The following is a 14,758-nucleotide window of genomic DNA, read 5'->3' on the forward strand; positions in this document are numbered from 1 at the left end:
GGAGTCTAGACCCCAGACGATACCGGCGTCGTTGACCTCTAAGAGGTCGCAGACAAGCCTACATACGTCATTCTTCATCTAGGTTAATTTTAGAGGAAAATTTGCACTTTTTGTTTTCTTATTTCATGCTAAACATCTTAAAATTAACATCATAGGTGTTCACAAATTAAGCATCTAATATAAAGATAATCAAATAAAAGACACAATTCATAATTGCATTAACGTACTTTTATCCAAAACGGCACCAATACAAAGTCTGAACAAAAGTGGAAAGAAATACTAGTGGAACATGATCCACTAGCTATAGCCTACATATATGCTAGATAATAACGATAGACTTCCTCGAAAGCATGAGGGCCTACAATGTCCGGATGAAAACTCCACGTCCGCATAGCTCCAACGTCAACCTGTAAGCTCTAGCGTCCACCTGTGCCTGCACCTAAAATTGTAGAATTGTACGGGATTAGTACACACTTGTAATATGTATGGGTATATGAAAGCACACACCAAGGAAATGCATGACTAAGAACATATCTTTCCTAACAACATGATTATGGAAAGTCAAGTTAGTGGACTTGCTAAATTGATATTAGGAAAGTTAGTGAGCTTTCCAAATTTGGACTAGGAAAGTGAGTGAACTTTTCAAATTTGGATTAGGAAAGTCATGCCATGAGAGTAACATGCATCATCATATTTATCATATTTCACACATCACATAACATCTTGCATATAGTACATAACATATATCATATACCAAATAACATTTTTCATATCATTCGTTCATATGCCATGACACCTTGGAATCATTGACTTGACATCAAGACCTCCCAAAATGAGGTCTCAACGTATGAGACCTCAACTAGGGAGCCTTCTTTAGCAAACACAGAGTTTGCTTCATTCATTCATACCTATTTAATTTCACTTCATTCATAGGCTAGTGTGAACACCAGCTATACCTAGGGTGTAGTTTAAGACTTTCATCGGGTTCGCAGTGCAAAGATCAAGAATGAACTAGTGTCATTACTTGAGTCTAGCTCACCTCTTGATTATCCTATCCTAACACCTTTGGTATTATTCATTTAATTATGTGCATCATTTGAGGCTGGCCTCATTCATTCATGGGGAACTTTAACTTTAACCGACATAGATCATGTGAGCGTCATGAAATCCAGTGTCTTCCCCACACCAAAAATAGGTGGAATCACCGGCCAATGTGACCAAAACCATGCTAGCATACATGGTAATTGAACCCCGCCAGATCGCTATATCGGCAGTATAGGTTCGAACACTAGGAGATATAAGGAGACCCATACCCGGCATGCCGAACAGTCTCATCTTATGAGAGTTACGTGAACCTCCGCCCTTCCCTAAAGAAGGCATCACTACTCATATCTAGTCTATCGATGCTCGGTATAAAGTTCTATTACATTAAACTCATACGTCATGGAAGCTGGCTTCTAGTATGTGGACATCATAGCTCAATAGATGATTTCTCATATCATCATTATTATTAAGTGTGTTAATACCAATACTTTCATTAGAGTGTTCATAGAGACTGGTCTCTTCATTAACTTTACACTCTCATAGGTGAGTACGTTTTGATAACATTTACTTAGGCTCATTCGAGATTGATCTCATCTTTTACATTAGCCTCCTATAATGTTGTCAGCACATTCATTTACATCTGCACATTTGCTTTTCTTAATTACTCACCCCTTTTTACTTGAATGTTCATTTCAGCATATGCCAATGTACTTGGCCATTTAGTGTGTTTTACACTTTATACTTAACCCTTCTAGGGTTACATCATTTAATTAAATACATCTTAGGTTCACTTATTTTTAAACGTATGCTAGACTTATGGGTCTATACAGACAAGCCATGAGGCTTCATTCATAGTTCATTTAAATGATTTATGTCTTCCTAAGATTATGTGGTACAAGACTTATGCATCTTGAATGTATTCCAAGACCTCAATTTCGATCTAAGTAGGCAGCATTATTCTTGAACATTTAATTCACGTAAGACTTATGTATCAATACGGAATTTGGTCAAGGGAACCCGATTTTCAAATCCCTCGAACAACACTCATATTTTTTTATTCATGGTTGTTTGATCCATACGACTTGGGGACCTAAGTTCGAGCACCAATGCCTTCATTTTATTTTTCCCTTAATTTCTCTCTTCATTTTTCACTTAATGGAACTAAGAGGATGTGTTATCTAACCCCCACAACCTCATTTACTTTTTATTTTCATTAGCTATAAATTTCTCTACTTTGGCTGAGGGGTTGTGGGTTCAAACCCTCACATCCCCTCTTTAATTACTTTTAATTTTTCTCCTTAAATATACCTAGGAGGTCGTGGGTTCGATTTCCACGCCCCACATCTCTTTTCTTTCATTTCCTTTGACTCTCCTTCACTTCCTAGAGGTCGTGGGTTCGACTCCCATGCCCCACATCTCTTTTATTTCATTTCCTTTGACTCTCCTTCACTTCCTAGAGGTCGTGGGTTCGATTCCCACACCTTACATTTCTTTTCTTTCATTTTCATTTCTCTCCTTCACTTCCTAGAGGTCGTGGGTCGATTCCCATGCCTCACATTTTATTTTTTTCTTTTGCTCTTCCTTAAATCTGATTGAGAGGAGGTGGGTTCCAATCCCACTCCTCTCATTTCTTATTTATTCTTTTAAGTTACATTTTCCAGCCAATACCATGGTTCAAATCCCCTTCACCACACATCTTTTTACTTCTTTATTTTATGGTTCTTAACATAGTGAGGTCACATGTTCAATCCTCCATGACCTCACATGTTTTGATCTATTTTTTTCAACATTTTGAACCCTCTTTGCTGAACGAAATTCATCACTAGAAGCTGGCAATTTTCTTTTAATTTTTCAGCATCCTTTCATCAAGTTACACCTTAGTTCTTAGGGGAATTTCATAGTGCATTTAGAACGTCTTAGGTGCGTCCTCATGTATTCATTTAGCCAAGACATCATCCCTCAAATCATCCGTATTTTAACTCATATGAACATCACATTTACATCAACATGTGTACATGAAATATAAAGAACTATATTGCCATTTCAAGTCCTAAACCATGAACAAAATCCACGGCAACACACACATACACATGTAGTTACATTTTCGGAAACATCAACATAAGTCACATAATTCCAAACATACGTATAAACACAATGATCACAAAAACACGTTTCATCTCTAGTTTTCTACCAGCAAATATAACCAACCTATGATTCAATGGGAGTTTGTGACAGGGACAGGGACATGCAATGGGGAAGAATCCTAGTTTTCGGAATGAATATTCTGAACCTTAAGGGGTCTCTTGGGAAAGGGAACAAGAGAGAAGATAAACCATACCTTTTTGACGTTAAACCCTCAAATTTATTCCCAAAATCTCCACCCAAGATTACGTCTAAGCATCCTCAAAGTCAACTTCACTCGAATGACAACATCCCTTATCCTAGTGTGCAATTAACGTTTGTTTTCTTGTGATTTCGTGTGAGTTCTTCAAGTGTGAAGAAATTGCTTTGTGTTTTTTCTCTTGACTCTTATTTTGTCAGAGAGAATATGTGAGAAATAAGAAGAGAGGTTGAGCATGAGAGTGGAGAGATAAACGTGAGAGAGTGGGAGTTGTAGGAGGCTTAGGAGTCTAGTTTTAGGACTTAGTCAATAAGGTTTTGTTTATTTAAAAAAATCTGATTACTATTTTATTTTAAACCATCTAATGAATAATAATTATTAATTAATTACATTAATTAAATATCTTATATAAAAATCACTTTAATTCATTGCTTCCACCTAGGTTCGAACCCTGGTGGAGCAAGACTTCACTTCAAGAGCCCAATTTCGGCCCTCTCTCCCCAAGTTTCCCCTCCACCTTATTGATTAAATAATTAATTACATATTTAGAGTAATTATGATACTACCCTTAGCCAGGAAAAAGAACATTTTACCCATAGACCCTTCAAGTCTAAGATTTACTATTTTTAAGTCCGGTAAAGACTCCTTCGAGTAAGTCTTCGTATTTGAGAGCCCTACATGGTTGGACCCAACCTTTCCAAGCTCAACTAACTCCCCAAGTTAGTTGTCTTGGATGTAGCAAGTGTTCCGAGGTCTGGTTCTACGCTCATCAATCCGTGTGAACCCTGGTCTAATCATAGGCATTCTTGACACATTAAGCATTTCTTATCTTATCCATTTTTAGAGTTGTTACATTATGCCCCTCTTAGGAACATTTGTACTCGAATGACACAACTCTTTACTAACAATAAGTAAGTCATCTATAGAACGTACACATGCATAGGTAATCCAATACTCCCCATTGGTGAATATCTTATTCACATATTAAAATGATAGTGCACATCCTTGAAACCTACTAGTAGTTTCACATGAATAGACTAAGGAACTCTTTTCTAAACTAGTCTCATCAAAGCATACAACATAAGGAAACATATAAATCAAACAAATCAACAACCAACATGATGACTCAAATATATTTATCTCATACTAGTGCATAAACATAATACATAGTCAACTACTTGAAGGACTAATTAAGGTACTCACCCGAGACTTCACCAAAGGTGCCTTCCCCTGCACCCCTAGACTTGAGAGCGAGGAATCGTTGCCTCCTTGGAGCCTCTTCACTTGGACCATTAGGCTGAACTCTCTCCTTCCCTTGTTCTTGACTTATCCTATTCGGACAATCCTTCACCATGTGACCTGGTTTGCCACAACTGTAACAAGCGTTAGTGCCCATCATACACTCTCCTCCATGTAGTTTGCCACAGTTCCTGCGTGGTCTCTCCTGAGGTGTATCTACTTTATTGTGTCTTTTAACCTGGACTCGGAATCCCTATTAAAGAGACCGTTGGATGAATTTGACTCCCCTTGGTGGGAGAGTCCCTTCATAAACTTGGGCTTATCCCTGATTCCAATACTACTCTTCCTTGAAAAATTATCCTTAGCTTGCCTTGACCTATTCCCTGCCCTAGTGTGCTTCCTCTTCCTGCTTTCCTCCACTTGCTGGACATGGACCATAAGCCTGGAAAGGTCCATGCTGTCATGAAGCATAGCTGCCCTACAGTCCTCCTCGAGATCCTCAGCAATCCCTGTCAAGAATCTACTCATCTCGTCTGTGCAACTAGACACAAGAGAAATGGCACACCTGGATAATTTCACAAACTTCAGGGAATAATCACTGACTGTCATCGACCCCTGTTTAAGGTTGATAAACTCCTCAACCTTGGCCTCTCTCATCTCCCTGGGGAAAAATCTCTCTATGAACGTTGTCTTTAACATCTCCCACGTGACCGGAACTCCGCCCAAAGCTTGATTATCTGCACCAAGTCTGTGCAACATCCTTCAGCTGATAGGAAACGAGCTCAACTTTCTCAGTATCTGGGCCCCCCATGGCCACAAAAATCTTGTGTACCTCATCCATGAATTCCTGGGGATCCTCTGAAGTCGTGGACCCTTTGAAAATAGGAGGATCATCCTTGTAAAGTCTCGTAGCCTGTCAGCCATGCTACGTACCAGTTGGTTCTCCCTTTGAACATTCTGCTGGTTGACCTGGGCAGTCATGGCCTGGGACTACATAGCGATGGCCTACGACATCTGGTCCAGATATGCCCTCACCTTAGCATCAGTCAACCCAGCAGGGTTAACTGGCATGGCTACTTCTTTAGCTGGAGCCTGGGGTGGAAGTTGATTGTCCCCAGCAGCTGCTACTCCTCTCATCTGACCAATAGATCTCCTAGTGTTCATTATCTATAAACAACAAGAATTGGTGTTAGACATGCTCATAACACCAAGAAAATCAGACATTAGGAAAGTCACGATAAGATTAGAAGAAGGGAAATTTTCCTACACATCATGCAGTCTCTAATCCAGGAAAGTGGTGCACTTCAATATCACGAGTTAGAAACAAATCAATGTGGTTGATGTGAACTTATTATTATCGGGATTTAACCTACTTCTCTGATACCAACTTTCTCATGACCGGAGTCTAGACCCTAGACGAGACCAGCGTCGTTGACCTCTCAGAGGTCGCAAACAAGCCTACATACGTCATTCTTACTTCATCTAGGTTAATTTTAGCGGAAAGTTTGAACTTTTTGTTTTATTATTTCATGCTAAACATCTTAAACTTAACATCATAGTCGTTCACAAATCAACCATCTAATATAGAGATAATCAAATGAAAGAAACAGTTCATAATTACATTAACATATTTTTTGCCAAATCAGCACCAGTACAAAGTCTGAACTAAAGTGGAAAGATACACTAGTGGAACATGATCCACTAGCTATAGCCTAAATCTAAGCTAGATAATAACGATAGACATCCTCGAAAGCATGAGGTCCTACCATGTCTGGATGAAAACTCCACGTCTGGATAGCTGTAACGTCAATTTGTAAGCTCTAGCGTCCACCTGTGCCTCCACCTAAAATTGTAGAATTGTACATGATTAGTACACACTTGTACTAAGTATTGGTGTATAAAAGCACACACCAAGGACATGCATGATTACGAACAGCTGTTTCCTAACAACAGGATTATGGAATATCAAGTCAGTGGACTTGCCAAATTGGGATTAGGAAAGTTAGTCAGCTTCCCAAATTTGGACTAGGAAAGTGAGTGAACTTTCCAAATTTGGATTAGGAAAGTCATGCCATAAGAGTAACATGCATCATCATATTTATCATATTGCACACATCACATAACATCTTGCATATAGCACATAACATATATCATATACCACATAACATTTTTCATATCATTCGTTCATATGCCATGACACCTTGGAATCATGGACTTGACATTAAGACCTCCCAAAATGAGGTCTCAACATATGGGACCTCAACTAGGGAGCCTTCTTTAGCAAACACAGAGTTTGCTTCATTCATTCATACCTATTTCATTTCACTTCATTCATAGGCTAGTGTGAACACCAGCTATACCTAGGATGTAGTTTAAGACTTTCATCGGGTTCGCTCTGCAATGATCAAGAATGACCTAGTGTCATTACTTGAGTCTAGCTCACCTCTTGATTATCCTATCCTAACACCTTTGGTATCATTCATTTAATTATGTGCATCATTTGAGGTTGGCCTCATTCATTAATGGTGAACTTTAAATCTAACCGACATAGATCATGCGAGCGTCATGAAATCCAGTGTCTCCCCCACCCTGAAAAGAGGTTGAATCACCGACCAAAGTGACCCAAAATAGTCTAGCGTACATGCGAATTGAACCCCGCCAGATCGCTATATTGGCAGTATAGGTTCGAAGACTAGGAGATATAAGGAGACCCATACCCGGTATGCCAGACAATCTCATCTCATGAGAGTTACGTACACCTCCGCCCTTCCCAAAAGAAGGCATCACCGCTCATAGCTAGTCTATCGGTGCTCGGTATAAAGTTCCATTACATTCAACTCATAAATCATGGAAGCTGGCTTCTAATATGAGGACATCATAGCTCAATAGATGATTTCTCATCTCATCATTAGTATTAAGTGTGTTAATACCAATACTTTCATTAGAGTGTTCATAGAGACTGGTCTCTTCATTAACTTTACACTCTCTTCGGTGAGTACGTTTTGGTATCATTTACTTAGGCGCATTTGAGATTGATCTCATATTTTTCATTAGACTCATATCATGTTGTCACCACATTCATAAACATTAGCACATTTGATCTTCATAATTACTCACCCCTTTGTACGTGAATGTTCATATCATCATATGCCAATGCACTTGTCCATTTAGTGTGTTTCATACTCTTACTTAACCCTTCTAGGGTTTTATCATTTAGTTGTTCATTTCATTATTTCATTGTTCATTTCATCATGTTCCAATGCACTTGGCCATTTAGTGTGTTTTACACACTTACTTAGCCCTTCTAGGGTTACATCATTTCATTACATACATCTTAGGTTCACTTATTTTAAAACGTATGCTAGACTTATGGGTGTATGCATACAAGCCATGAGGCTCATTCATAGTTCGTTTAAATGATTCATATCTTCCTAAGATTATGTGGTACAAGACTTATGCATCTTGTATGTATGCCAAAACATCAATTTCAAACTAAGTAGGTAGCATTATTCTTGAATATTTAATTCACGTATGACTTATGTATTAATATGGAATTCGGGCAAGGGAACCCAGTTTTCAAATCCCTTTAACAACACTTACATTTTTTTTATTCATTTTGGTTTGACCCATACGGCTTAGGGACCCAAGTTCGAGCCCCAATGCCTTCATTTTATTTTCCCCTTAATTTCTCTCTTCATTTTTCGCTTAATGGAACTAAGAGGATGTGGGATCAAACCCCCACAACCTCATTTACTTTTTATTTTAATTGACTTTAATTTTCTCTCCTTTGGCCGAGGGGTTGTGGGTTCGAACCCCCACAACCCCTCTTTAATTTCCTTTAATTTTTCTCCTTAAACCTGCCTAGGAGGTCGTGGGTTCGATTCCCACGCCCCACATCTCTCTTCTTTCATTTACTTTGACTCTCCTTCACTTCCTAGAGGTCGTGGGTTCGATTCCCACGCCTCACATTTCTTTTCTTTCATTTCATTACTCTCCTTTACTTCCTAGAGGTCGTGAGTTCGATTCCCACGCCTCACATTTTTTTCTTTCTTTTACTCTTCCTTAAATCTGATTGAGAGGTGGTGGGTTCCAATCCCACTCCTCTCATTTCTTATTTTTTCTTTTAAGTTACATTTTCCAGCCAATACCATGGTTCGAATCCCCTTCACCACATTTCTTTTTACTTCTTTATTTTTATGGTTTTTAACATGGTGAAGTGACGGGTTCAATCTTCCATGACCTCACTTGTTTTAATTCATTTTTTTCAACATTTTGAACCCTCTTTGCTGACCGAAATTCATCACTAGAATCTGGAAATTTTCTTTTAATTTTTCAGCATCCTTTCATCAAGTTACACCTTAGTTCTTAGGGGAATTTCGTAGTGCATTTAGAAAGCTTTAGGTGAGTTTTCATGGATTCTTTTCGCCAAGAGATTATCCCTCAAATCAGACACATTTTGAACTCATATGAACATCATATTTCCATCAACAAGTGTACATGAAATATAAAGAACTATCATGCCATTTCAAGTCCTAAGCCATGAATTATAGCCACGACAACACACACATACACACGTAGTTACATTTTCGGAAACATCAACATAAGTCACATAATTCCAAACATACATATAAACACATAATCATCACAAAAACACGTTTCTTTCCTGGTTTTCTACCAGCAAACATAACCAGCCTATGATTCAATGGAAGCTAGTGACAGGGACATGCAACGGGGAACAATCCTAGTTTTCGGAATGAATATTCTTGACCTTAAGGGGTCTCTTGGGAAAGGGACCAAGAGAGAAGAGAACCCATACATTTTTGACGTTAAACCCTCGACTTGATGCCCAAAAACTCCACCCATGATCACGTCTATGCCTCCTCAAAGTCAACTCCACAAGAATGAAAATCTCTCTTAGCCTACTATGCGATTAACATTTGTTTTCTTGTAAATTTTGTGTGAGTTCTTCAACTGTGAAGAACTTGCTTTGTTTTTGTTCTCTTGACTCTTATTTTGTCAGAGAGAATACGTGAGAAAGAAGAAGAGAGGTTGAGCGTGAGAGTGGAGAGATAAACGTGAGAGAGTGGGAGTTGTAGGAGGCTTAAGAGTCTAGTTTTGGGACTTAGTCAATCAGGTTTTGTTTATTTAAAAAAAATCTGATTATTATTTTATTTAAATAAGCTAATGAATAATAATAATTAATTAATTACATTAATTCAATAGCTTAAATAAAAATCACTTTAATTTATTGCTTCCACCTAGGTTCGAACCCAGGTGGAGCAAGAGTTCACTTCAAGAGCCCAATTTCGGCACTCTCTCCCCAAATTACCCCTCCACCTTAATAATTAAATAATAAATTACATATTTAGGGTAATTACGATACTACCCTCATCAAGGAAAAAGACATTTTATCCATAGACCCTTCAAACCTAAGATTTAATCTTTTTAAGTCTGGTAAAGACTCCTTCGAGTAGATCTTTGTATTCGAGATCCCTACATGGTTGGAACCAATCTTTCATGGATCAAATAACTCCCCAAGTTAGTTGTCTTGGATGTGGCAAGGGTTCCGAGGTCTGATTCTACGCGCATCAATCCGTGTGAACCCTAATCTAATCATAGGCATTCTTGAAACATCAAGCATTTCTTATCTTATCCATTTTTAGGGTATTTACATTAAGTGTGTTAATCTCAATACTTTCATTAGACTGTTCATAGAGAATGGTCTCTTCATTAACTTTACACTCTCATAGGTGAGTATGTTTTGGTAACATTTACTTAGGCTTATTGAGATTGATCTCATTTTTCTACATTAGCCTTATATCATGTTGTCACCACATTCATTAACATTAGCACATTTTCTCTTCATAATTACTCACCCCTTTTTACGTGAATGTTCATTTTATCATATGCCAATGCACTTGTCTATCTAGTGTGTTTCACACTCTTACTTAACCCTTCTAGGGTTTCATCATTTCATTGTTCATTTCATCATTCCATTGTTCATTTCATTATGTGCCAATGCATTTGGACATTTAGTGTGTTTTACAATCTTACTTAACCCTTCTAGGTTTACATCATTTCATTACATATATCTTAGGTTCACTTATATTTAAACGTATGCTAGACTTATGGGTCTATACATACAAGCCATGAGGCTTCATTCATAGTTCGTTTAAGTGATTCATATTTTCCTAACATTATGTGGTACAAGACTTGTACATCTTGTATGTATGCCAAGATTTCAATTTCTATCTAAGTAGGCAACATTATTCTTGAATATTTAATTCACGTATGAGTTATGTATCAATACAGAATTTGGGAAAGGGAACCCGGTTTCAAATCCCTTAGACAACACTTACATTTTTCATTTATTTTATTTTTGTCCACATGGCTTGGGGACCCAAGATCAAGCCCCAATGCCTTCATTTTGTTTTAATTTCTTTTATTTACATTTTCTCTTTCTTGGCCGAGGGGTTGTGGGATCGAACCCCCACATCCCCTTCTATTTCAATTTCTTTTTTCATGGCTTCTTCGAGTTGATCATGAGGTTATGGGATCGAACCCCCACAACCTCACTTTATTTTTTGTACAACTCTCCTTTCCGCCTAGAGGTTGTGGGTGCGATTCCCACGCATCACACTTATTTTCTTCTCATTTTTCCTTAAGCTTGACCTAGAGGTTATGGGTTCGAATCCCACTCCTCTCATTTCTTATTTTCATACTTTATTTTCCAGACAAAACCATGGTTCGAATCCCCTTCCCCACACCCTTTTTACTTTCTTATTTTCATGATTTTCAACATGGTGAGGTCACGGGTTCAACCCACCATAACCTCACTTGTTTTAATTCATTTTTTGACAACATTTTAAGCCCTCTTAACTTGACCAAAACTCATCCTCTGAAACTGGAAATTTTTGCAGCCTATTTTCTCACTTCTTTAACATTAAGAGTTTACACGTTTTAAGTAGTTTTTAGTGAGTTCTCTAGGTGCATTTTCAAGATTTCATTCAATAAATAATTGCACTCAAATCAGCATCTTTACATCACTTATGAACATCACAATTTACATAAACATGTGTACATGAAATACAATTAACTAACATCACATTTTAAAGCTTTAAACCCGAGGCATATAATCATGGTTCACATTGCACACATGTACACATAGTTTCGGATCACATAGGTGATCCCTCATACAATTTCAAACACACATACATGAACATATTCATCACAAAAACACAACACACACCTAATATCTACCAGCAAACATATCCGACCTATGAATCATTGGGAGCTAGTGACAGGGACATGCAACGGGGAAACAACCCTAGTTTTCGGATTGAAAATACTGAACCTTAGGGGTCTCTTGGGAAAGGGACCAAGAGAGAAGAGAACCCATTCCTTTTTGACGTTCAAACCTCAACTTTCTGCCAAAAGACCTTCTCCAAACACACGTCCAACACCGAAAGTTCAACACTCCACTCGACGGAAAACCTTCTCTTTGCCTACGTGATTGATTAACGTTTGTTTTTCTTATATTTTCGTGTGAGTTCTTCAAGTGTGAAGAACCTTGGTAAATTTTCTGTTCTTGAATGTTATTTGGCAGAGAGAAACGTTAATGGGAAAAGAGAGTGACCGTGAATGTTGAGGAGATAGACGTGAGAGAGTTAGAGTTTTATTAGGCTTAGGATTCTAGTTTAGGACTTAGTCAAATATGGTTTTATTAAATGATAAAAAATATGATTTCCATTTTATTTTAAATCATCTAATAAATAATAAATATTAATTAATTACATTAAAATACCAACTTAAATTAAAACAAATTTAATTTATTGCTTCCACCTAGGTTTGAACCCAGGTGGAGCAAGACTTTACTTCAAGAGCCAATTTTTGGTCCTCTCTCCCCAAAAAACCCCTCTACCTTATTAATTAAATAATTAATTATATATTTAGTGTAATTACGATACTACCCTTAGCCTGGAAAAAGACCATTTTATCCCTAGACCATCAAATCTTAAGATTTCTCCTTTTTAAGTCCGGTAAAGACTCATCCGAGTAAATCTTCATATTCGGGAGCCCTACATGGATGGAAGCAAACTTTCCTATCTCAACTAACTCCCCAAGTAAGTTGGCTTGGCTATCGTAAGGGTTCAGAGGTCTGGTTCTACGTGCATCAATCCGTATGAACCCGATCTAATCATAGGCATTCTAGGCACATTAAACATTAATTAGCATAGTCATTTTTAGGATTGTTACAAAATGACATTTGATGGACGAGTTAATAGATAAATAGAGAAATTTAGCAATGAAAAAAACACAAATTGGACTATATTTTAGTGATCTAAACTATAATTAATAAACAAAAAGATGCTATAATCATTGAAACAATGATTTACAAATGTGTTATGTAACTATCATATGAAATTACTTAGTCATTGTATGATAAACTAGTGGTATGATACTATTTTAAAAAATAATTGATAGAACTGATGAAGGTTATTATATTAGATCATAATTTTGTACTTAGACATGTTTTAGGACTATATATTAGTGTTACATGTTGCAATAGGTCACAATTTAATTGAATTAATACCAAAAACCACAATTTAGGATTTACATATGTTGCCACATATTAAATACTGTTGCAATTTTTATTGCAAAATTAAACATTTATCCAACAAAACGTACATATGTTGCCACATATGACATTTGATGGATGGGTTAATCGATAAATTGAGAAATTTAGCAATTGAAAAATGTCAAATTAGATCATATTTAACTACTTTGGACAATAATTAAGCAGTAGAAAGATGCTATAACACTTGGGACAACGATTTACAAGGGTGTCATATAACTATCTTATGGAATTATTGAGTCATTGTATGATGAACTAGTAGTATGATAGTATTTGTAAAAATAATTGATAGAATTGATGAAGGTTTAGACATGTTGAAGGACCTTCATTAGGACTAAGGTGTGTCGATAGGACCGTCGATGCAACCTGCAATTCTCTACCAGGTGAGCTGTTTCATTAAGGGGTGAATGAGAAATTCACCCGATGTCCTAACCTGACTCTAGTTTGTTATTTTGACTATTTTGGGGTATACTGAGTTACTTAAAAAGATCAAAACCCCAAACCCAAATGATATTTCAAAAATTGGACTTTCCTCTCCAAAATATCCTCTCTAGAAACCTCCATTGGAGATGAAGCTCAAGAACAACCATTGTGTTGAATTCTCAAGGTTTATTCATTAAGTTTTCGTGGTTTATTCATCTAATAAGATATGATTATCCTTCATCTTTAGATAATCTTCCATCTAAAGAGCTCTTTGCAATGTTTTCAATGAAAGTTCATGATCAAACTTCCTAGTTTTCAATCTAGCCATGTGTTCTTTCTCAAAAAGTTTTCAAAAGCATGTTTATGATGAATTGATGATAATTTACTGATTTTTAAGTCAAATTCAATCCAATTTTATGATAAACCCATGTTCTCTCCAATTCTCAAATTAGCCTATGTAATGTGTATTATGATCTTGATTATTTGTTAATTGAATTGTGATTCTAGCATGTTGAATTACTTATATCTACTGCCAATTATTTATATTGATGGTAAATTGTTGATGTGTGATCTATGTGGATCAAGGCTTGAATATTTGGCAAAATTGACTCATGTTCTTTTATCTTTTATTAATAGGTGATGTAGTGTATATAATGCAATCTTGATCTTAGAATAATTTAATTGTGGATTTTGATTATGTTAGTATACTTGTAGTTACTACCATATACATGAATTATTGAAGAATTGTGAGTATTGCTCATTGATGATCAAAGCAAGGGAGATTTCTTGAATAGATTTATAATGTAATGTACATATTATCTTAATTCTAGGATAGATGAAGCATGATTTCGTTTATGAGTAATATACATTTAGATACTGCCCTATACTTGAATTGTTGATGAAATATAAGTATTGAAAAAGTATGAACAAAGGTTGATGAATTGGTAGGATCGCCTATTTCTCTACATTCTATGTAATTGCTAGTTGAATTGTCCTTGTATGGAATTGTGTGGCATGATCCACTTATGATGGCGGTGTTTACTTCTTTACAATATATATATATATATATATATATA

The sequence above is a fragment of the Solanum pennellii genome, chromosome 9, assembly GCF_001406875.1.
Source record: "Solanum pennellii chromosome 9, SPENNV200".
Classification (NCBI taxonomy): Eukaryota; Viridiplantae; Streptophyta; class Magnoliopsida; order Solanales; family Solanaceae; genus Solanum; species Solanum pennellii.